This window comes from Calliphora vicina, chromosome 2, assembly GCF_958450345.1.
Source record: "Calliphora vicina chromosome 2, idCalVici1.1, whole genome shotgun sequence".
Classification (NCBI taxonomy): domain Eukaryota; kingdom Metazoa; phylum Arthropoda; class Insecta; order Diptera; family Calliphoridae; genus Calliphora; species Calliphora vicina.
The window spans coordinates 55,681,639-55,707,993 of NC_088781.1; the positions used below are offsets into that span (position 1 = coordinate 55,681,639).

Genomic DNA, 26,355 nt, shown 5'->3' on the forward strand with positions numbered 1-26,355 from the left:
AAACAACAGATCTGAACGTGAGTGATAACTGGCTCCCGATATAAAACTTTAAAATTCTCGCGATCGCGCTCACTAACATGATTTTTTTATTAACACGTTGACGTAAATGACGTCTATAGACGTCGTGTCCGAGTGCAAATAAATGCAAACGACGTCTATAACCGTCATAAATATTTAAAGTTATAAAACAATAGTTTAATTATAAATCTGTGCGATTTCGCTTTCTACCAATTCCTTCAATACTATTTTAAAAGGAAAATATTACAGTTATATTTTTTCATTTATTTTTAGATTTATAATTTTGTTGCTATAAGAGTACTTGTAGATTTTAATGACGTGCATAGACGTCAATAATTTATTTATTATTTTTAGCCTCTCTTTGAGTCTGACTTACTTTTGGACAATGTAAATGTTTGTTTATGGTTTTGTTGATAATTCTAACTGTATTTTTTTAAATAGAAAGATATAGAACTTAACTTTTTATTATACCCTTCACCATGAGTGGCAAGGGTATATATAAGTTTGTCATTCCGTTTGTAATTTCTACATTTTTCATTTGCGACCCCACAAAGTATATATATTCTGAATCGTTATATATATCTGTGTGTTGAAATCAACTTTCTGAAGCCCCCAAATAACTTACATACATGAATGATACATCAATATCTCCGAAATTCTTCCGGCTATTTAAAATCGAGAAAATCGGTCCACAAATGGCTGAGATATAAGGAAAAACCAGGACAACCTCGATTTTTGACCCATATCTGGGTTACTAAATCACTAATATAGACAATATGGATATTTAATGATAGATATTTCAAAGACCTGTGTAACGACGTATATAAGACCATAGTAAGTTGGACCTACAATGGGTTAAAATTGGAAAAAATATTTTTTAACCCGAAATTTTTTTAACTAAATATTAAAAAAAAAAATTTTAAAATTAAAAAAAAAATTATTAAATTTTAAAAAAAATTAAAAAACAACTTAAAAAAAAATTAAATTTTGTTTACCTAAAAATATTTAAAATTTTTATTTTAAAGTATATTTTGGTGAAGGGTATATAAAATTCGGCACATCCGAATATAGCTCTCTTACTTGTTTTTTATGTAAAGATGAAATAACTTTAATTAAAATTAATAAAAATCATGAATTTTTTCAGTTATTTCAAAAAAATATTTTTGGATACCAGGACGTCTAAAGCCGTCATTTGTATATCAGAGAAATGGTTATTATGAAAAAAAACAAATGACGGCATAGACGTCTATCTTTTTTTATAAAAAAATTTTAGAAAATGCAAAATTTTAACATAAAATTATGAAATCTTCATCTAACACCTTTAAAATTAAATAATTAACCAAAAAAAGTTAAGTGTATTTTTGGGTGGATTCGTCAATTTTGAGGTGAGCGTCAACGTGTTAAGCTAAATTGCCTGCTATCGCATGACTTCGTATTAACCACAAGAAAAACTTCGAATTAATCACAAAAAAAAAACTTTTAAACAAGCATATACAAGCGTGAGTGCATGAGAGTTAAATTGTTAAAATTCCGCGTGCTATTCATTCACGATTAGAAGATTAACGGATGGAAAACTAATGTTTATCTCATTATAATACAAGAATATAGCCACGTCCAGGCCTGACTCACACGTGACTCTCGTATTATTAATCACAACACTTGCACATCTCTTATAAAAAAAAAAACAATGACAATATCAATAACAACGACAACGACAGCAATAAAACGTTTATCAGAATAGCAAAGTGCTTTTTGATGGTAGACTTAAAGGGTGAAGCTTTTATTAATTTACATATGTATTAGGCGCAGCGATGCACAACCTAATTTTTTCTGAAACAACGCCTAACTGTCCAGGCTTTTAAATTATATTAAATTCTCTGCCCAGCTGAGCCCAGCTAATAACTTTATGTCCATTTGAACTGACAAAGTCCATTTTTTTGCACTTCCAATATAAACACTAATATCAAAGCCACTTCCACAAATAATTAAAATTTAAATTTAACCAAAACATATCAATAAATACCTGAACTTGATGGTTGCATAATTATATTTGTTAATTTTTTTAAATTACCTATCACAAATAGTATTTATTTGCACAATTTTTTATTTTTTTTTATTAATTTTTAAGGTTTTTTTCTCACAATATGTAATTTCAACACGTGACTATAAAAATACCTTTTAATATTTCACATTAATTTTTTGCCTGCTGATGTAGAATTTTGTGCTCTTTAAGCTGGCACTTTCAGTTTTCACGATACTTGAAATTTGTTTTTTCAATTAATCCGCAAAATTAGTATGTTTGGCCCCTCTGTGCGACGCATAGTTAAAAATATGATATTGCATATTTTTGGTTGCTCTGGCGATGAACGATCGTCCATGTAAAAATTGTATTAAAACTACAAATCGCAATTGCAAATATAATTCGACGACATTTCTATTGATATTCTTATCAAAAGACAAACAAACATAGTTTTCTAGGAACCACAATATATTTAAGTCGATAAACAATAACGTTAGTTTAAAACAAGTGCAATACATTTAAGTTTAAAATCGTATAAGTTTAAAATCAAAACAATTGCATTTTTACTTTAGTCAAGTTTATTTTTTTATTAAAAAAAAAAAAATAAGAAAAAAAAAACATAAAAACCACCCCAGTCTTCGACTATCACTCAACAAGTATAGTCAAATTCTTTTCCTTTCGCGCATCGCGTAAAACAAACAAAAGTTTAAACGTAGTGTAGTTCAATTCCTACTTAAGCCAAAAAGAAAACAAAAAAATTTACATTTTTAATCTTCTTTTATTACCTACATAACGTGCATTGGTTGATCAATTGTTGTTACTATGCCCCCTGGGCCCCCCCTTTTAGGGGATATCCGGTTTGCTATATTAGCTGACCGATGTCCCCAAAGTAAACGTAAAAAAATAAATAGAAATGAAACTACACTTGACTTCCCTTCTCTTCTTATTCAAAAGCCCTCAAACCCAAAATATGTTGTTGTTAGTTACAGAGCTCTTCAACTCATTAGCAAAGAAGTAATTTCTATTTCTCAATTAAGAGACGGTAATTTACTTCTTCTGGTTAAAGATTACTCAACTGGCAAAAAGTTTACTGATGCAAAAATACTGTTTGATTTATGTGATATTACACGTAAATTTCATGAACATCTCAATTTTACAAAAGGAACTATTTATGCACCTTTTCTATCAGAAGTTCCCAATTCAGAAATTGTTGACGAATTAAAATCCCAAGGTGTTGTAGATGTCTACAAATTCGAAAGGTCAATTGAAGGAAAAAAATCATCAACCGGAGTTATTTTATTAACTTTCGATTTATACAACCCTCCACAATCTCTTGACATCTATATATTATATTTTTTTGACTTAATTAAGAGAAGTTTTTGATAACCATATTGATGTAAATTAATAACAGGTACTCAATATAATTGTTTAAATCTTAATTACTTTGAAATTTTGTACGGTTATTTTTTATTGAAGTGGCACCACTGAATTATAAATCAGCTGTTTACTTTGTAGCTGTCGTCTTTAAAATAATTCAGTAGCTGACACACGACTGTGAATCTTGAATGTGTTTAATCATTAAACTTTAATGCATTGAACACATTGAAGACAGCAGGCTACACGAACACAAATTCTGCTGGCTGTAGTTGTAGTCGTGTGTCAGCTACTGAATTATTTTAAAGACGACAGCTACAAAGTAAACAGCTGATTTTTAATTCAGTGGTGCCACTTCAATAAAAAATAGCCGTACAAAATTCCAAAGTAATTAAGATTTAAACAATTATTTTGAGTAAACATATATATATGGTTATAATTAATCATGTACCTGTTATTAATTTACATCAATATGGTTATCAAAAACTTCTCTTAATTAAGTAAAAAAAAATATATTTTTGTTTAGCACTCATTTGATTTACATTTTTTATTATATTAGCAACACTATTTCTGCTTTGTAGTTGACAGAAATAGAAATTAGTTTAATTCGGATACAGCGGCAAAAGCAATCGTGTGGTCGTGTAGCTGTGCTGTCGTCAAAAGAATCGTCTTCATATAAACGTGTGTATTCTAATTTTGACAGATTGTAGTTGGTAGCCTGCTGTCTTCAATGTGTTCCATGCATAACACCAAACAGCTACATTTTAGAAACAAAAGTAATTAAAGAGAATGGGTCTTCCATTCTCTCAAACACAACAAAAAACCTTACATCAGATTTAAATAAAATTAAAGAAAAATCAACAGACAATTTACTTTCAAAACCTCGCTCTCAAACAAACTCAAATCAAAAATACAGCAACAATGAAAAACAAAAACCAATTCACACATATTCACCCACATTCTCTGGCTCTTTGAGTGTCAATAATACTCTTAATATCTCCCCCATTAGATCAGTATGTTTATTAGAACCCAGTTCTAATACTGAAACTATACTGTCAATCAGTGACGAAATTTCAGAATAAAACTTTAATTGCATTAAATAAATTAGTGATTTTTCACATTTAAATGGTCCTAAATATTCTTCAGTGGAATATTCGTTGATATTGCAACAATTATACAAACTTACAACTTCTTATAACGGATACAGATCCCGATATAATTTGTTTACAGAAAACAAAATGCAAAGACAATTATATTCCGATAATACCAAAGGAATATAATGGTTATATTTTTAACCCTAATATAACTGCTAAACAGGGAACAGCTATTCTCATTTAAAAGAACATTCCACATAAAGTTTTCAATACAAACCTCTCACTTAATATTATTGGTTTGGAAGTAACATCAGCCATAAATTTCACTATTCTATCACTGTATTTTCCTCCCCAAGATTCATTATCAAATAGCCGTTTAAATAGTCTTATTGCCAACATTAACACACCAATTGTTCTGGTTGGAGATTTCAATGCCTGGAGTCCACTTTGGGGTTCTCCTACACACAACAAAAAGGGTACAATTATAGAAAATTTTTTAATGGAGTCTAACCTTGTAACTTTAAAGGATTGTTCTGCAACACATCTAAGGTCTAAAAAGCTGGCAAGTTTTCCGTGAACTCATTCACGGAAAACTTGAAACCATCCACTCCATCTAATATTTTATGGCGAAACAAACGCAAGCTAACAGGTGATTACCAGCCAAACACGATAAACTCTATTAATTTAAATGGAAGAACAATAACTGATTCTCAGAAAATATTTGAGACATTTGCCAAATACTGGTCTGACAATTCTAAGGACAAAAACTTTTCGCAAAGTTTTCAAAATGAAAAATCCCTAACTTTACTTTCTCTTGAAGTTCTAGCCTGTTCGGTTAAATCCAGAGAAATAGATCAACCTTTCAACATACAAGAATTGTCGTACAGTCTAAACACCTCAAATGGTAAAACTCCCGGTCTGGACAAAATATCCTACCCAATGCTTGCAAATCTTCCAAATGCGTTTAAAATCCGATTTCTGAGATTATTTAATCAAATATTTGACAAGGGAGTGGTAGCCATTTACAAGAATAGTAAACCAATTGACAATATAGACTCCTACCGCCCAATGTCTCTCCTTCCTAGTATTACGAAACTTTTGGAGAAAATGATTTCAAGACGGCTAATGTGGTTTATAAAAAGAAATAAACTTTTATCAATAAATCAAATAGGTTTTCAATCAGGTCTGAGTACAGTAGACGCACTAATGTACTTAGACCATATTACCATATCTCGTTTGAAAAAACAAGCCACCTGCACATATGTAGAAAACATAACTGTAGTAATATAGACTTGGTATTTAATAATATTATTATTAACAAGTAAGAGTGCTATATTCGGCTATGCCGAATCTTATATACCCTTCACCAAATTATACTTCAAAATTTTAAATATTTTTAGGTAAACAAAATTTAATTTTTTTTTAGTTGTTTTTTTTCATTTTTTGTAAAAAAATTTATTTTAAATTTTTTTTTTTTAAATTTAAATTTTTTTAAATTTAAAATTTTTTTTTTTTTAAATTTTAAAATTTTTTTTTTGGTTTTTTAAATTTTTTAAAAAAAAAAAAAAAAATTCGGGTTAACATTTTTTTTCCCGATTTTGACCCATTATAGGTCCAACTTAATATGGTCTTATATACGTCGTTGCAAATGTCTTTGAAATATCTATCATTAGATATCCATATTGTCTATATTAATGTCTTAGTAATCCAGATATAGGTCAAAAATTGGTCAAAAATTGAGGTTGTCTTGGTTTTTTCCTCATATCTCAGCCATTTGTGGACCGATTTTGCTGATTTTAAATAGCAAAATTCTCGAAAGCATGTCTGACAGAATTATTGAAGATCCCGAAGATATCTGGGGTCTTCAGAAAACTGATTTCAACAGACAGACAGACAGACAGACAGACAGACAGACAGACAGACAGACAGACAGACAGACAGACAGACAGACAGACAGACAGACAGACAGACAGACAGACAGACAGACAGACAGACAGACAGACAGACAGACAGACAGACAGACAGACAGACAGACAGACAGACAGACAGACAGACAGACAGACAGACAGACAGACAGACAGACAGACAGACAGACAGACAGACAGACAGACAGACAGACAGACAGACAGACAGACAGACAGACAGACAGACAGACAGACAGACAGACAGACAGACAGACAGACAGACAGACAGACAGACAGACAGACAGACAGACAGACAGACAGACAGACAGACAGACAGACAGACAGACAGACAGACAGACAGACAGACAGACAGACAGACAGACATACAGACAGACAGACAGACAGACAGACAGACAGACAGACAGACAGACAGACAGACAGACAGACAGACAGACAGACAGACAGACAGACAGACAGACAGACAGACAGACAGACATGGCTTAATCGACTCCGCTATCTATAAGGATCCAGAATATATATACTTTATAGGGTCGGAAATGAAAAATGTAGAAATTACAAACGGAATGACAAACTTATATATACCCTTCTTACGAAGCTGAAGGGTATAAAAATGTAGATAATTGTAAAATTTTAGGTTTACATATTGATCGGAAATATAGTTTTAAAAATCATTGTAATTATCTAAAAAAGAACCTAACCAATAGATTAATCATTATCAAATATCTATCATCTACAAACAGTCTACTTAGATTAGTTAAGTCAACAATATTGGGAAAAATTTATTATGGTTTGGTGATATACAGCAAAGCCGTGAAATCTGTCTTTAAACCGGTCGAAGACATTCTAAACGCCGCCATTAGAGCCAGCCCAAGGGCTTTTAGAACAACTCCTTTAAAAAATCTTCAAGCTGAGGGTGGATTTGAACCGCTTCATATTCGTGCAAATAATCTAAAATTTCGGTTAATACACAAGATATTTTGCAGCAATTCATCTCTACTCCATAAACACTAGGGTGGCCCTTAATAAACGAAAGTTGGATTTTGGCCATTCTCACCCCCCAGTTTGGTGAACATTAGTAAAAAAAATCTAAATGGCAAAAAAATCATATTTTACTAACTTTAACATTTTTTGACCAATTTCTGTTTTTTATGTCTCATTAGAACGAAAATTACGTACACATTTCGATTCTTTTAAATTAAATTGCTAAAGTAATTTTTTAATGGCAAAATTTTTACAAAAACTGAAAAAAATGCATTTGTTCCCCTTGTAAATGCATCTCAAAACTTCAGAGGGCTTGCGGCACGTCTTAACCCCAAACGATTTACCTAAAATTTTTTCAGGATGATTTTTTTACTAATGTTCACCAAACTGGAGGGTGAGAATGGCCAAAATCCAACTTTCGTTTATTAAGGGCCACCCTAATAAACACATCTCGTTGCTGAAAAGAACGAAAAACGAGCATAAATATGCATCTACTCTAGCCCATATTTTCAAAATGGTCAAGAAATTCAACATAGAAAAATATAATCCACCAAGAGAAAATTTTCCCCCTGGCAGCAGGATGAAAGTATTTTTTTAAGATATCTACTTATCTACTTCTTCAACGAACTATCTATGGAATTAAAAAAATGATAATTGGCAATTCCTACACACAGACGGATCCAAAACAACAAATCATGTCGGATTTGCAGTTACCAACGAATCTGGTTCAACACAAAAATCATGTATTCTACCACAAAACGCAAATATATTCGATGCCGAAGCTGAAGCTGTTCTTGAAGCTATAAAAATCTGTAAATACAACCGAACCAAAAACGTTATATGTACTGACAGTCGCTCCGTCTTTGATGCTGCGCTTAATGCTCGTAATAAGAATGAAACAATAATCTCTATACAACAGTTGCTAATTGAACTAAAAACAAGTAAGAAAGTATGGTCGGTCAAGCCTGACCATATAATACCCTACACTGAGTAAAAGAGCAAAAACATTTTTCTTTTAAATTTCAATAATTTATATTTTTGAGTGATTTTCGGAAGTGGGCCTTATATGGGAGCTATGACCAATTATGGACCGATCACCATGAAATTAGGTCGTGTGATTTATGTCTTAATGAAAGATATTTATGTTGAATTTTGTGTATATACCAACATTTTTAGGAGATTTACGAATGTTTAAGTGATTTTCGGAAGCGGGTCTATATGGGAGCTATGACTAATTATGGACCGATCGTAACATAATTTGGTGACATGAATTTCGTATATATGAAACTTATTTGGAGCGAAATTTGTGTAGATACATATATAAATTAAACATTTATGACCGATAAAGTCCAATTTCGGGAGGACATTTGTATGGGGCTAGGTGAAATAATAGACCGATTTCAGCCAGTTTCAATAGGCTTCGTCCTTGGGCCGAAAGAATTAAATGTACCAAATTTAATCGAAATATCTTGAAAATTGCGACCTGTACTCTGCGCACAAGGTTTACATGGACAGCCAGCCAGCCAGACGGACGGACGGACATCGTTTAATCGAGGTGGGTGTTAGACCAATATTTTTGGGCGTTAAAAACATCTGCACAAACGCATTTTACCCTCCCCACTATGGTGGTGTAGGGTATAAATAGAGTAAAAATCTTATGGATACCAAGTCACATTGGCATTTTGGGGAACGAGACCGCAGACAAGGCAGCAAAAAATACAAGAATGCAGCCAACATATCTTCATATAGCCCAGACAAAGGGCTATATCTCAAGATGCACGATACAAAACATAGAATTTTCCATTCTCCAAAAATGGAGTAAATATAAGCATCTTTACCAGACAATAAATCCACATAGAATACCAGCACTGCTACCAAGTTCTACAAATTGGCATAAAAACAAATGTTTCACGAGGCTTCGCCTAACACACACCAGGCTTACACACCAACACCTATTGTCAAAAGATCCGCAACCTATGTGCGCTTTTTGCAACAATACACCATTTACAACACCACATCTTCTCCTAGACTGTTCGACGCTTAATAACGCACATTTAAGAATATTCAACTCACACAGTACGATAGATATACTAAAATGTCCTTCAGAGGATAATGTAAATAAAATATATAGTTTCCTACAGCACCTTCAATTACATAATAAAATGTAACCTTTTTCATGTTCTTTATAATATGTTCTTATATTTATATACAACACAAGCCGATAGCCTAAGTTGCTAGTGCTTTTAGCTATAAGATTTATTGTAATTTTAATTATAATAAATATCTAAATAAATAAATAAAAACCACCCCATTAACAGGTTTTTTGGTGGAATGAGGTGGTTAGTTTATTAACCACCGCACAGTGCGCTCAAAGCTCCCTTTGTGTTGCCAAAAGTCGAAAAATGTAGAAAATTACCCAAAAATTGGTATATGGGGATTTTTGAGGTCGCTGATTACTGAATTCGATATCAGAATTAGTAAATTCAAAATGGCCGACTTAATATGGCGTCATGTCATACGGAAAAACATGGACCATTTCATTCTTATATATATAGACTAACAAATTTAAAATTGTGGAATGCAATATTGGCAATTCCATATCATCGTACGTGACATTTGTACGCCTATAGAGTGGAATTGATTTTGCAAAAATAAGAGTATCTGAAAAATAATTTGGTCTTTATGTTCCATTCAGAGGGTATTATATTTTAAAATAATAAAAAGTTCTTTCGAAATATTGTTGTCCAAAATATTGAGCGAAATAAGGGTATATCGTACGTGACATAAAACGGAACTCATTTTAAGGTACATGTAGAAATATGCGAAAATATTCGAATCATGAGAGGCGTTATGGTTTCTTTTAATTTCTTACACTAAACGAAATATTTTTCCTTTACAATCCGTCATATTTAAATAGAAACAATCTTTGGATGATTTTATAATAAATAAAATTTAATATCGTAGGTGACATACCGTACGTGATAGATATTTCTCTTATAATAAAACAATACAATAAACAATCTGACAATAGCAAAAAAACAATCAGAGTCAAATTCATTTCATACTACAAGCTAGTTGGGAACCTAGTTTTCGCCGCAATTTTAGCCTAAAACATTAAAAGGTTAAATATAACAAGTTTAGACCATTATTTTTGTCTTTAAAATGTTGTAATATGATCTAAATACTTTCACATAGTAACATTTTATTATTTTCTTCTATTCAAATCATCTAGAAGAAAAGTTTCAAGGGTTTTTGTGTTTTCAGTCATGGTAGCGATTCTCGTGGAATTGCCCATATGGCAAGTAAGTAAGAAAGTATGTATGTAATACCATACACTGAGTAATTTCAATAATTTATTTTCATGAATCCGAATGGAAGCTATGACTAATTACGTACCGATCATTTCGTTACATGACTTCCTTATATATAAAACTTATTAGGAGCGATATTTATGTAGCTACTAGGGTATTCAATCGATTAACCGATTATTTTTTGTCGTTTAACTGTTCGAATAATTTAAAATTAACGATTTTCAAATAACAAATAAACCGATTAATTTGCGTCGATTAACCGAAATTTCTTTTTTTTGCGCTTATTATAGATATTGTTACGTTTTAACCTTTTTAAAACGCTGGTTTATTTCCTTTAAATAAACCGGATACTTTTGATTGCAAATAAAAGCCGTTTAGTAGTTTGAAAATTGTAACAACTCTTTATTTCTTTAAAATGTACAACAACAACAGAATTAAATAGCCACTCAATGTTTTTTATACACGTTTATAAATTCTCAGAATTACAGACACAATTTATAATGTACACGAATTTACTTGAAAAACACAACACACTTTAAGGCACTTAGATGATGTTTATTCGAAAAGCGTCTCTGATAAACTCACTCACTACTGCAACCTCTGCCACTATTTATAACACTGCATTACCTTCTAGAAAGCTCTTTAACTGTCAAAGTTCGAATATTCTAGATCATACGCCATCTGTGGTGTACTTTCTACAATGTTCTTTAACTGAATATTCGAATACAGCGTTGCCAACTTACGATCAAATCAACTGAAAGCTTTTATTTAACAATGCCCACAGATATGTTACAGTCTGCCATTACAGCACTGTTATTTGAAAGCATTATGCTACTTTTAAATCAGCCGTTAAAATCGTTATATTTGAATTCAAGTACAATTTCGTAACAATATATAGTTTTAAAGTTTAAAATCTAAACACACAAATTTTACTTCTTAACTCGTGAACATTCCCTTCTAGCAGTAGTTTTTGAAGTATAGTACGAAAACTGAAACTAAGGAATTTGGTAATGACCTTTATTCCAGAATGTTCTATGATGAACTTTGTCCTAATGAGCCGGAGGCCAACAATGTAATAAACTGAAGACATTACTGAAACGAGTTCTTTTGTCAGAACTTAACGAAACTATAAAAGTATTTAAAATCTAAAAATTTAAAAAGAACTCCAATGGTAGAATTTTAATATGCTTCGAAAAAAAACTAAAAAAAGAACTGAGAAATTGAGAAATTACAATCAATGATAGAGGTTTTTTATGTCAAGTTTTATTAAAACAAAAAAAAAATAGTTTATAAGAAAAGCATTTAAATTACAGTAGTGTTGACTTACCTGCCTTTCACTTAAGAGTATTTTGCATATAAGTGCACAAAACTTGTGTTTTGTATATTTATTTACCAAACTCCATATAAATTCGTTAATTTAAGTGCATTGTTCATACCTGCACATTTAAGATAAGTGCATAATACTTTTGGAAGCTATAACTGGTTTTCATGAACAAAATTTAATTTAGCTGCCTAATACAAAATTAAATCAAAGCAAATAAGAAAAATACGATTTTGAATGAAAAAATATGTTGTACACTTCTTAATAATTTTAAAAGTAGCTAAAATATAAATTTTACGTTATTTTTAGACGGAAAAATCACAAAGCTTCGTGTAAATTATTTGCCGTTAGTTGCTTTTTGGGCAGTAAACTTTTTGAGGTTAACTGCATTTTTAACTTATCTGCACAAAATATCGTGCAAAGTTGATTGTGCAGGTAAGTCAAAATTACTGTATGTTCTTTTTTAAAAAGATTTTTTCAGAAGACATCATTAAAATCCTAAAAAACTCACTTGTGTAAATATATGTACATTTACTTATTGTTTCATTGCATTGATATTTTTTGTTTTTGTTGTTTTTATTAACCAAATGCTTATATAAGTAAACAAAGTTCGTGAATTTCTTTTCAATTTAAAATTAAAAAATAAATTATTCGGTTAATCGAATAATTTGAAATTAACCGCTTATTAACCGATTAAATCTAAAAATGGAAGAGGTTGCACAACATATATTCGCGTAACTCAAAAACGGTTTAGCTTATTGAATAAACTAAAAAATAAACCGAAATTGCACAATAAATTATCCTTTAGATAAGCTCAAACTTTTATTTAATCTGCGCAACCATGTCAAAATTGTAATAAAACTACAAGTCGCAATTCTTATCAAATGAACACATAGTTTTCTAGGAATAGCAATGTTTTTTAGACGATAACCAATAATGATAACTTAAAACAAGTGCAATGCACAACAACAATATACAGAAATTAAAGTCAGTATTGTTATCTGAGCAGCTGAGTCGCAATTCTTATCAAATGAACACATAGTTTTCTAGGAATAGCAATGTTTTTTAGCCGATAATCAATAATGATAATTTAAAACAAGTGCAATGCACAACAACAATAAACAGAAATCAAAGTCAGTATTGTTATCTAAGCAGCTATTGTATTTATTTTGTATTTTGTTTCTGAAATGATAATTTACCTGAACTTCGTTGAAATTCGTGTTGTTTACAGATAAATAACCGATTATGTTCACCATATCTTTTGAACTTCTATGTCATTTCGAAGGGTACATATCTGTCATTTATTCTCACTTATAAAAGAAAATTATTTTGTAAACACTGATCTAACTGTATGTATGAGAGAAAGAGAGGGAAGCTAAAGAATTTTGCGAGAGTTAATTTTATTGTGAGATTTACACAACTAAAATTCTGCTGTCAACTTTTTTGGTTTCGAAGAGCCCTAAACTGTAGATTAGAGCACGTATTTGTCGTAAAAAAATCACAAACAAGAAATATTAATTTCTTTCAACCAGCGAAGCTCATTCCATAGAATAATTGTTTAAAAAAATTTACGCGCATTTGTTATGCTCTTTTAAAGACTTGTATATATTCAGCGTTGCCGCTTTGGTCAAATTTAACCAAAATTGGTATATTCAAGTTAACGAATTTACTTTTGGGGGGTCACTGGTTTAAACAAAAAATGTTTTATTTTTTTTAGTTTCTCTCTCATACACACAATAACATCTGTGTTCGGTATTCATAAACAATACGAATAAGCGTTATTGTTTATTCTATAATATCGACTTTTGTCGTTCCTGCTATTGTTGTTGCTGCTGTCATTTTCGTCAATGCTTCGCACGTTGTTGTTGTGGTGTAGTTGCTGCTGTTGCTGGGTTATTGTGTTTTATGATGCAAAATTAAATTGTGAATTAATTTTTAATCTAATCATTTCTGCTAGGCTTTTTCTGGTTCAGTCATTTGTTTTTTTAACGTTGAGTGGGGTGGGTGACTTGTATTCATATTTTTTAAATACTTAATACAAACGTATTTATAAGCAGTATTATTAATTATATAATTTTATATTGTAAATTGTTAATGCGAATGTTCACATTTGCTTTTCAGAGTGTTCCTGTCTGTGGCTTGATAAATTAATGATAAATTAATAATAAATTAAACCTCAACGAATTGGCCATTGTTACCCAGCAAAAATTTTGTGAATTTTTGTAATGACAACTAGTTATTTCATGCCTTCTTTTGTAAGGAGTGGTGTTTACCCAGCACATTATTTTATTTACTAGAATAAGTACTTATTTTTATACAGGCTGGTAATGAACTCTTGCATTTAGCACAGCTATCTAGTGTGTTTGACTGGAAAACGGGAGGTTAGTGGTTCGCCACCTGTCAAAGACATTAATTTTTTTGTTCATATCATATTCATTTATATGTTGATGTTAAAACTATTGTTAACTTACAATAAAATAACTCGTACATGGAGCAGTGAGTTAGCAGCTTGACTATCAAACACAAGCAAATAATGTGACTGTTCGATTCCCACACAAGGCAATATTTTTTGTGTTTTTTTTTAGCTACATATTCTTGTTGTGAATTTACTAATTATTTCTCAACTGATTGTAAGTACATTTGTAAGCTTGACCCCTGAATTTTTTAAAAATCTCGAACAACGGTGATGAATGATGAATCGCTCATCTTTTGTGGCCAATAACGAGTTAAGCCAAATTGAAGCGTACCACAGAGACAGCGTTCTGCATAGATCGAAACAAATACTTTTTGGACGGGGCAAGGTCTAGACTATAAGGCGGGTTACGCAAAACTTCCCAAGAGATTTAAGAGATTTATGCTCGTTAAAGTAATTTTCGGAAGCGGGTCTTATATGGATGCTATGACTAATTATGGACCGATCATCACACAATTTGGTGACATGAATTCTGAATATATATAAAATTTGTGCAGATACCTATATAAATAAAACAGCTATGACCGAAAAAGTCCAACTTCGGGAGGACATTTGTATGGATGTTAGGTGAAATAATGGACCGATTTTAGCCAGTTTCAATAGGCTTCGTCATTAGGCCGAAAAAAAACAAGTACTAAATCTTACTGAGATATCTTACCACATATAAACCCCATAAAAATATTCTATTGTCACATATTGGTGGTGGGTATACAAGATTCAGAACAGCCGAATGTTTCCTCTAATATTTATACAAATGGTAGAATTGCACTTTCCTAAATATTATTGTAATTTTTTTTTTAATTTACATCATACTTCAGATGGACCACGCACACGCCCACTATCGCTACTCCTCCCATTATTGCCTGAAATATTTACTCAAACTGTGAAATTGCTCATTTAAAATTTTGATTTTTAAATATATTTTGTATGTGAAATACCACGGCCACTTGAAATTTCAAAACAAAAATTTTTCCATCTTGATATGCAGGAACATGCAGTAAAAAATTCAATTTATTTTATTTAATTACTAGCTGACCCGGTGCTCTTCGCCACCCCAATTAGAAGAAAGAAATAGTACTATCAAGTCCCACTTTGTGAATCTAATTGTAAATGTCTAATTTCATATTTCTGGGTCCATTATTATAGAAAATGCAAAATGTGTTCCTAATTTAAAATTTTTAGGTTTATTATTATAAAATATTCAAAAAGTACCATTGCAATAAGGAAATAGTACCATTAATTATCACTTTTAAATTCGCATTCACTAAACCATAACCCGTCAAGCTTGAATTTTAGATTTGTATATCATTTCCTATATTATCAACTAATTTTGTTTCTATAATACTTAAGATTTAATAAATTATCACAAAACCGAAACCGATCGGTTTTTAATTTTTTAAAACCGAAACCGCGGTTTTGAAATTCTTCGATTTTTTGGAAAGTCTAGGTCCATTATTATAGGAAATTCAAAAAAAGTACCATTAGAATATATAAAAAGTACCAAAAATCCCCCACTTGTGGTTTCCCACTCACTCGGGTCCATATAAGCTTAATTTCATGGCTTTAGGTTCATTGGTGTAGAAATTACAAAAAGTCTCCCCTAGAATTCTAACTCACTTAGGACCATGTATGCTTAATTTCATGTTTTTAAGTCCATTGCTATAGAAAATTAAAAAAAAGTACCATTAGAATAAACAAAAGGTACCATGAGGTATCCGCTTGAATTTTCAATCACTTAGGACCATATACGCTTAATTTCATATTTCTAGGTCCATTATGTTATAGAAAATTCAAAAAGTACCATTAGAATATAGAAAAAGTACCAAAAAGCACCCACTTGTAGTTGCTCACCCACTCGGGTCCGTATAACCTTTATTTAATGTTTCTAGGTTCATTGGTGAAGAAATTACAAAAAGTACCATTCGAATAAAGAAAAAGTACCACAAAGTCTCCCCATAGAATTCTCACTTACTTAGGACCATATATGCTTAACTTCATATTTCTATGTCCATTATTACAGAAAATTCAAAAAGTACCATTCGAATATAGAAAAAGTACCAAAAAGCAGTCACTTGTAGATTCCCACTCACTCCGGTCTTAATTTCATGTTTTTAGGTTCATTGGTGAAGAAATTACAAAAAGTACCATTAGAATAAAGAAAAAGTACCAAAAAGTCTCCCCCTAGAATTCTCACTCACTTATGACCATATTGCTTAATTTCATGTTTCTAAGTCCATAGTTATAGAAAATTCAAAAAAGTACCATTAGAATATAGAAAAAGTACCAAAAAATCCACACTTGTGGTTTCCCACTCACTCGGTTCCATATAAGCTTTATTTCATGTTTCTAGGTTCATTGGTGAAGAAATTACAAAAAGTACCATTCCAATAAAGAAAAAGTACCAAAAAGTCTCCCCCTAGAATTCTCACTCACTTAGGACCATATATGTTTAATTTCATGTTTCTAAGTCCATTATTATAGAAATTTCAAAAAAGTACCATGATGAACAAAAAAGTACCTATAGTACAGTTCACACATTTTGGTACCTAAATATTATCCCCTATTCCTAACACTAACTTCACTCAAAAAAAATATCAGCTAACTTTAATGTCGATAACTGAAATAATTTAAAATTTTAAAAAAGTACCATTAGGAGAAAAGTACCCTTTTCTTACTTGAACAATTTGAAATTTAAAAATATTCCATTTTGCCGAAATTGTTTATGCAACAGGCATGTATAAAAATATTAAAATCTGTGTTAATGTGCCCAAGAATAAATATATTTTAAAAAAGTACCAAACTGTTTACCCGGATTTGGCCCAATATACACCTTGGCACTCGAGTTCCAAATAACACCCTGTTAGTTAATTTTTGTATGAATCCAGGAACCAACGTTAAAAAAAATTATCAAAATTGGCTTAATAATTTCAAATATAATGTATTTTTCCGATTTTATCCCCTTTTTGGTACCTTTTTTATCCCCATTGAGGTGGTACAATTTTATTCAAATAAATTTCTGTAACGTGGTGGGAGCTCATAATAAAATATTCGTATGTCTATGTCAAATTATAGAAAAACATATTTTATGAAAAAGTACCAAAAATTAACACAATTTTTATCCCTTAAAGTTTCGAATTTCCAAAAAGTACCAAACTTATATTTTTTATTTTTTGTTAATTAAAGAATACGATTTAAAATTTGTTTCTATGTTTATTGGTTTAAAAGATACATAGGGTGCAAAAAAAGTACCAAAATACAGTTTTTACCCGTTTTCTCCCCTAAAAGTTTCGAATTTCTAAAAAGTACGAAACACCTGTCAGCTTATTTTTTAAATGGAGTAACATGCTGTTTTAAGTTTTTTTGTATCTTTATTAGTTTTGAAGATATAAGGTTACCGAATTTACCCGTTTTTACCCTTTTTACCCCCTAAACGTTCGAATTTCCAAAAATCCCTTCTTATCGGCTCGTTTTGGGGAGGGAGGAACCCACAGTTAAAATTTCGTGATTCTAGCTTCAGCCGTTTGGGCTGTGCGATGATGAATCAGTCAGTCAGTCAGTAACGTTACTCTTTTATATATAGAGTAACTTCGGGTAATGTGGACTACCGTTTTGTTTTTTCTAAATTTTGGCCACAATATATATGGATATTAAAAAAGTTGTGAAGCAATAAATTAGCTAATGTATTCTCTAATTGTTTTTGCAGTTGAAAATTTTTTCCGTCAAAGGATAAAAAGTTTATGTGAAAATATTGTAAGGAACCCAAAAACCAGCATTAAAAAAATGGAGGGTAATATGGACCACTATATGAGGGTAATGTGGACTAGTATTTAATACATAAAATTCATGAACCAGCTAATCATGAATGATTAAAAAATTTAATTTCAATATATTTTTATTAATACAAACTAAAAAGTCGCGTTCTTGGCTTAGACAGATTGCTTACAAAGTACATAGTTATTGTCGGGTAATATGCACCAGTAGTACATAATCAAGTAATTTAAGTGGTCCACATTACACGAACTTGGGTTACAGTGGTAAAAAATTATTTTTACCTAATAATCTAAATTTGCTTAAATTCTTACCAAATATATGCAAAACTACGTGTCCACTTTAATTATATAAAACAACCAAACATTAAATTCTACCAAGTAACTGTACCTAATTTTGTTTCTTACTTGAGCCGAAAAAAATGTTGAGCACGCGCATTAATTTCAATACAAGAATAAAAAGCCAACATATCAATTACTCATGAAAGCAAATGTGCAATTGTTGTTTCAAACTAATTGTAAAATGTACGACAAATCAGTTTTATCATACCTTCAATAGTTTCTGAAAAAAGACACTGGTCCACATTAGACGCATAGTCCACAATACCCGAAGTTACTCTATAGATAAATACATACAATAAATTTATAATTTGCATTTTTTAATAGCACATTAAGTATGCTTTAATTTCCAATTTTATTCAATAATTTATCGCTTTCCATTCCAAAGTTACAGCATAAATTGTGAACAAAGGTCTTTTTTTCCAAAAATCAAAAATGCGCATAAAGGGTTAAAAAAAAGTTTAACCTTTTTTTGTCTAAAATGCTGTGTTTTTATGTGCTTATAATAACTCATCAATAAAAAAAATATTATATTTTAAAACTACGGCTTCTATGAATTAATTCCCACTTTGGGTACCATCGAACCCACTGTGCAGCGGCTGAAAATTATCAGCTATTTACCTGTAAATATCACAATTTTTAGCTGTTGCTGCTGCTGCTGTCATTTTCGTCAATGCGTCGCACATTGTTGTTGTGGTTTAGTTGCTGTTGTTGCTGGGGTATTGTGTTTTATGATGCTAAATTAAATTGTGAATTAATTTTTAATCTAATCATTTCTGCTAGGCTTTTTCTGGTTCAGTCATTTGTTTTTTAAACGTTGAATGGGGTGGCTTGTATTCCTATTTATAAACATATTTATAAGCAGAGCATAATACGAGTATTATAATATTAATTATAGAATTTTATATTGTAAATTGTGGATGCGAATGTTCACATTTGCTTTACAGTGTGTGCGTATCTATGGCTTGATATAAAAATAAATTTAACTTCAAAATTGGTGTAATTCTTAAGGCATGATTAGATTTGATATCGGATTCTTATCCCATTTATACATTGCTGTGTTATTACAAACTTGAGTAGGTATTTTATCAAATTCGATAGATATCAAAATCGGTAAATGACAGTTTTCTTCCTCTAAATAAACCACTAATCTCTAATTACTTGTCAAGGCTCGGATACCGCCAAATCATTTGTTATACATCCCAGTATGCAAAATGATTCAAAGTTGGATATTGCAACATAACGACCCCTTTGCGAGAAATTATCGTATGTTACATTTTTACATAGTAAAATATTATAACGATATTCGCTATATTTATGGATATATTACTAAGTTAATAATAACGCTCTTCTGTAAAATTTGGTTTTTGTTTTGGTTCAATATGTATTCCTAGCCAAAAAAAAACTGCTCATCTTTTGAGGCCTAGAACGAATCAAGCCAATATCGGATACTATTTTCCAAAGTGAAGTGCAAGGCAAAACTTCGCAATCACTTATTTCTTAATAGTTTTTAACATGTATTGCAACTAGAGTTTTTCTTTTCCCGCACTTTTTAATTTCCCGGGAAATCGGAAATAATTTTGAAATTTCCCGGGATCCCTGGAATTCCCGCATAGAACAAATTATTCAATTTAAGAAAAAAACAAATCTAAAAAATATCTTTGGTTTTAAAATGTAATGTAAAAAAATCCAATAAAAATGTAATATAAAGAAATAAACTGACTCGATTTCTAATTCTGGTTATATACAAACCTGTCACCATTTGTTATTTGTATAGGAATGGCTTCAATTTCCATTAGATTTTGTTCTACCTTCGTTAGACTCCAATTAATTATCGCAAAGAATTAATATTTTATTTTTTTTTTAATTTTGAATTGGCAATGTTTTGCTTATTAAATCAAAAATTAAGTACAGAAATTAACTTCTATTAATTTGAAGAAAACCCAATAATATTAAACAAAAATACTAAAATAATTCCACATTCGATCGGAATAGAATTCTGTGACAGCCCTGAACATTCACGAGTTTTTGGAATAATTTGAATAATGAAAATGTTATTGGTCTATATGGGTTACATGTTTTTTGTTGTATGAATCTTCTGCGTTTGTTTTGGAGCTTTAAGCATCTTTTAGAGAAAGTCAAGTTCAAAAAATATCAAACAAAACTAAGGAAAATAATTCCCGGGAATTCTCACATAATTTCCCGGGATTTTGGGATTGAAAATATAGCGGAATTCCCGGGATTTCTAGTCCCGGAAATTCCCGTGAAAAACTCAAATTGCAACGAGTGTCATGATGTCTGGTCGCATATTCTGGGAATTTTTTGGGCAATGCTCGTGTTCGATACAGGTTCCCTGTGATGGTCTGGCCAGATATCAGCAGCTCATAATACATATTTACTCCCACCAAATACAGAACATTACCTTAGCGCCATTGATATTTGGCTTTGGAGTCGATTCGGCTGCTTGGTCGGACTTCCTCATACGATCTCTTACGCTTCGGGTTATCGTAATTTACCCATTTTTCCTCAACAGTAATGATTCGTCCAATAGATGCAATTTCGGACATGCAAAAGATCTCTTGGCTTCAATTCGTGTGCTACCCAATTTACCTGCTTTGGATGAATCCGGCTGCTCCCAAACGTTTTGAAATTACTGCTTGAGTAGCTCCCAATAACAAGCTGGGCACCCGGTGGGTTTAACTTATTCGGGTACGCTGAATTCAGTGGTGCTAACCATTTTTTAGGTTAGCTCGTACATTCGAGATATACCGTTATTTCGAAAATGGATTTGGTTGCACGACATATATTCGTGTAACTCAAAAAACGTGTTAGTTTGTTGAATAAACTGAATAAACCGAAATTCAGCAATAAAATTACATTTAAGAAGTCTTAACATGTTTTTAATCTTCACAGTCATTTTAAAAATATAATTTTTTTTTGGCCAACAGTGAATTTTTTTTTAGCAAAATTTCGAAATTTTTGTTTTTTAAAACGGCACGAAAAACTGTAAGATCCATATACGCTCTTAATTTTTTTTCAGTGTATAGTAGTGTTTATAAAAAACCGACTTTTTAAAAAACCGGTTTGTCGGTTAACCGAAAATTGGGCTTTTTTAGAAAACCGGTTTTTCGGTTAACCGACATCGAAAAAACCGGTTAAACCGGTTAACCGTCATATATATGTAGAAAACATAAAATGTCCAATAAAGTGTATACAGCTTTAAAATTTTTAGTTTTTATTAGTCAGGAATGGTTAATATTAAATAACTATAAATATACAAAGGTGCTAAGTCCATTTTATTTTGTAAAAATTTCACAATTATTATCTCAGTCAAATGGAATTAAGTATAAATATGTTACTAAATATATAATATACTTGTTTTAATTATTGGTTTATTCATTAAATTTTTCTGATATGGAACAGAAAATGTAGCAAGTCCCAAAAAAGGACCTATAAGATGTAAACGCATTTCTTCCTAGCTGTGATTATTTGTCATTATAAATCACACCAAATAATTAATAAAGCTCCATTATCAGATTTCAAAAATATTTCAAATTATGGATTTTGGAACGTTGTTATTTCTGAAAAGGACTTTGTACACTAAGCTAACGAAATTAATAATAAAATAAAATTTTAAGAACAAAACACACTAATGAAGTCAAATTGATTGAAAGAAGGTATGCACATCAAATTCAACTTGACGTTTGGTAAAATCATCACTAAGTTTATAATGAATCATTATTAAGATTTTGCTTAACTTCTAGAATTCTGCGGAATTTAATTTCATTCAATATGTGCAATTTATTCTGAAAAAGTTTTTAAGTAAACCCATCGTCCTCTACTATTTAGAATCATTGTAATTCTTAAAAATATCAATCTAAATAGGTTTATATTGTAAATCAGCAGTTTAGATTTCAAATCAGACCAATAATGTTTGTACAATAAATATAAAAAATGCACAAAACCATGAGATTTCTTAGTTTTAAACCTAAATTTTAAAAACCGGTTAACCGAGTGATAAAAACCGGATAAACCGGTTAACCGAAAATCAACATTTTAAATTAACCGGTTCGCAAAAAACCGAGATTTCGAAGAAAAACCGGGTTTTCGGTTAACCGGTTAACCGGTTTATAAACACTAGTGTATAGAAATAAAGTTCCAAAAAAAAACAAGCTCTAAATGATTAAAATCTGTCCACAACTTTTGATTTTATACAAAAGATAAAGCAAATATCCCCGAATAACATTTTAAAATTGTTTCCCATATTTTTACAAAAAGTCTTCTATCAATTTTTTAATTCTTAAAAATTGTATACATTTTTGAAAAGAAGACACAATTTCTTATACGCTGATATATAATATATATATCTTCTTTTTTCCACTAGTCAAATTTATGGATTCAAAATCAACAACAAACAGAAAATTTGAAGAATCTTGCCGTTTTGTAAAAACGGCACTGCATTGCCGACTATTGCAGTACTAAACTTAAGGTAGGGTCACACATGACAATTATTTGACGAAAAAGACGTAACCACTAAATAAAATATATTTGAATTCTTTTATTTATTCCAAAAACTTATTTAACTCTGGATGATTCAAAAAAAAAATTAGTTTTATTTTATTTGATGCTGTTTGATCTTACAAAACAATTGTAAGAGTAAACACGTCAAACAAATTTGTGGTAAAAAAGTGGCTACGCTTTTTTGAGCAAATATTTGCTACCTTTAGAAGAACACTGCACAATATAGCTAATTACTACGAGTTACGTATCTTATATTTTGTGAATAAAATTAAAAGTTGTGGACAGATTTTAATCTTTTAGGACTTGTTTTCTATATGTGTGAAACAAATTAAGAGCATATATGCATTTTCCAATTTTTAATGCCGTTTTAAAAACCAAAAATTTCTAAATTTTTCTAAAAAAATAATTTTTTGTTGCAAAAAAATTTATATTTCTAAAACGATTGCGAAGATAAAAACGAGTTAAGCCTTGCTTAAAGGTAATTTTATTGCGGAATTTAGGGTTTTTCAGTTTATTAAAGAAACTAAACCGTTTTTGAGTTACGCGACTATATGTTCTGCATCCTCTTCCATATTCGAATTAACGGTATAACTACCAAAAAAACGGTTAGTACCACTGAATTCAGCGTACCCGAATTAGTTTAACCCATTGGGTGCCCTTCTTCGCAGAAAAAAAGTGTCAATTTTGTGCACAGTGTAATTAATTAATTTTTCAATAACGAGTATTTAACATATTACTCCCTACTTGGCAAAATAAAAGTAAATTTTTACCACAATTCTGTTGGTATTTATTTCAAACTAAATGACTTGATAAATATTTTGTAAATTCTTTGAATTACTTACATTCATATAAATTTGGAATGATGCCATCATATTTTTCTTGCATTGGGCATACTGACCAAATCGTGTTGACATTTGGAAGGAGTGTTTGTAAACTCCTTCTCCTAAAACCATTTCAAACTTGTTCCAGATGTCAAGGAAATGTCATTATAGCTTTACGTAGACAATTTTGATTACCACAGGAAAAAAGTTTTGTCATGTGTAAAGGAAAAACTAAAATACTTTTAAAAACTTGTTAAATAAATTACATTTTTTTTAAGAAAGAAGAATTTTTTTTATTTTAAGAACATATGTGAGGGAATAGAGAATGAGTTTAGTCAAATAGTTGAAGTTTTCGATAATCCGAAACTAATGGTTTCGTTGTTAAACATAGTTATTTTAAAACGTCTTTTATTTAACCTTATAATGGCCGCTTTTCTTTTGTTTCTAATTTCTAACAGCTTGTTTTAGCTTCTGCCAAACTTGAGAGGAAAAACTATACAGATGTCAGTTTAAAATTCTGCCTTCAAAATCATACTATTCCTTAGCCACCTCCATTATTATGACACTTTTGCGTCTGTGGTCAATTGTTTGAAATCTTTGAAAATTGTGCAACACATTTGGAATTTTAATTAAATAACCGCAAATCATAATTCTTAAAACTGACTTTAGACCTTCAGACCAAAGACGAAAAGACAAACCGACAACTTTTAATTAAACAAACTTTCATAATTTTCTTCAGTCAATGTCATCTGTAGATCTCTGCAACATACAGTACGAGAATTAAGATTTTATTTTTTTCAATTATACTAAAACGTTTGCCAAAATCGAAATGTACATGAATATGAGCCTGCAAAATGTATGTGATGATGAAGATGAAGAGGTTTCCACTTCCTTTAAAGATGAGAATGATGATAATGATGATTGGCAATAAAAACCGACACCTATTGTACAACATTAACAGCTGGAATCGTAATAAATATCGATTGGTTGGCTGGCTGGTTGAGGTACAAGACACACGTCCATTGAAAACAACACAAATGTTGTTTGTAAAATCCTCGTAAAACCAAAGTGACAATTGTCTATAATAACCCAGCAAACATAAATTTAAAAATTTTTTTTGGTGATCATTTTGAACTAACAGTTGAAAATTAATGATTTAGACAAATTTTTAAAAGCCAACGTGATTAAAAATATAATAAATTGTTAGACCTATGATAAGTTATGGCTGTAATAGGGTGTAAAAGTTTTTTTTTTTTTTTGACTCACTTACAAATTGCACAGGTCAACAGCACAAAAAAGGCTTCACTAACGACTATATAGATTTGATGCATCATGATTACCTAAGTACAAAATTGGTAAAATTTTTAAATTCTATGGATCGATTTGTTTTAAATTTTTTTTCTAAAATTGTGCAGATGTTTCTCCACATAATTTATGATAACTCAAAAGGTGTTTGTCCGATATTGAAGTAAACTTTGAAAAGTTGAAATAACCATTAATCTGTTAATATATTGCGTTATAATCGGCTCAGTAGTTTCAGAGTTATAATAACAAATTGAAACAGAAAATATATTTTTTTACGTGAAAATAGCTAATTTTTGTGTTTTAAAAAAACTCATAAAAAATCGAAAACGTCAGAAATTGTTCAGGTTTATTACTTTATCGCAAAGCTGCATATAATAGCAACAAAATTAAATATCAACTATAAAAATGGATTGATTATTTTCGAATTTATTCACAATTAAGTAAATTCGCTCATTTTCACAAAATTTAATTTTTTTGTTTGTTATGCATTAGGGTATTCAATCGGTTAACCGTTAATCGGTTAACCGATTAATTTTGGTCGGTTAACTGTTCGAATAATTCAAAATTGCCGATTTTCAAATAACGAATAAACCGATTAATCTGTGTCGGTTAACCGATTAACCGAAATTTTTTTGCACTTTAACATAATTTTTTTGTTTTTAATTTTCCATTTTAATTCAAATACAAATGTCAAAGTAAAATTACATATTTTTTCGAACATTTAAGACATATGTTTAGTTAATATTATAATAACCAGGGCAACCAAAAATATGCAATATCATATTTTTTGCTGTGCGTCGTATAAACATATGAGTTAGTATTTATCCGTTTCAGACAATTTTAAGAATTTTGGCATAGATTTGTTAGCGCATATTTTTGTATATTTTGCTCTTTACTGCATATTTTGTCATATTTTGCGTTTTATAGCATATTTTTGCATATTTAACTCATAACTGCATATTTTTGTTGGATATTTTCTTTTATTTTTCATTATTTTATTTTCCTTATATAATTTTATTGTTTGTATTGTAATTTTTCATTTCTATATTTTACTATTTTGTTAAGGTCCAATGATAATTGGCCTA

At 30.5% G+C, this 26,355-nt stretch overlaps 1 protein-coding gene across 2 annotated transcripts in view; it reads left to right on the top strand.

The window, feature by feature from the left end:
- Positions 1–26,355, top strand: part of LOC135951897 (apoptosis-resistant E3 ubiquitin protein ligase 1) — a 152,267-nt gene that overhangs the window by 42,944 nt on the left and 82,968 nt on the right. The gene's annotated exons all lie outside the window — the stretch shown is intronic.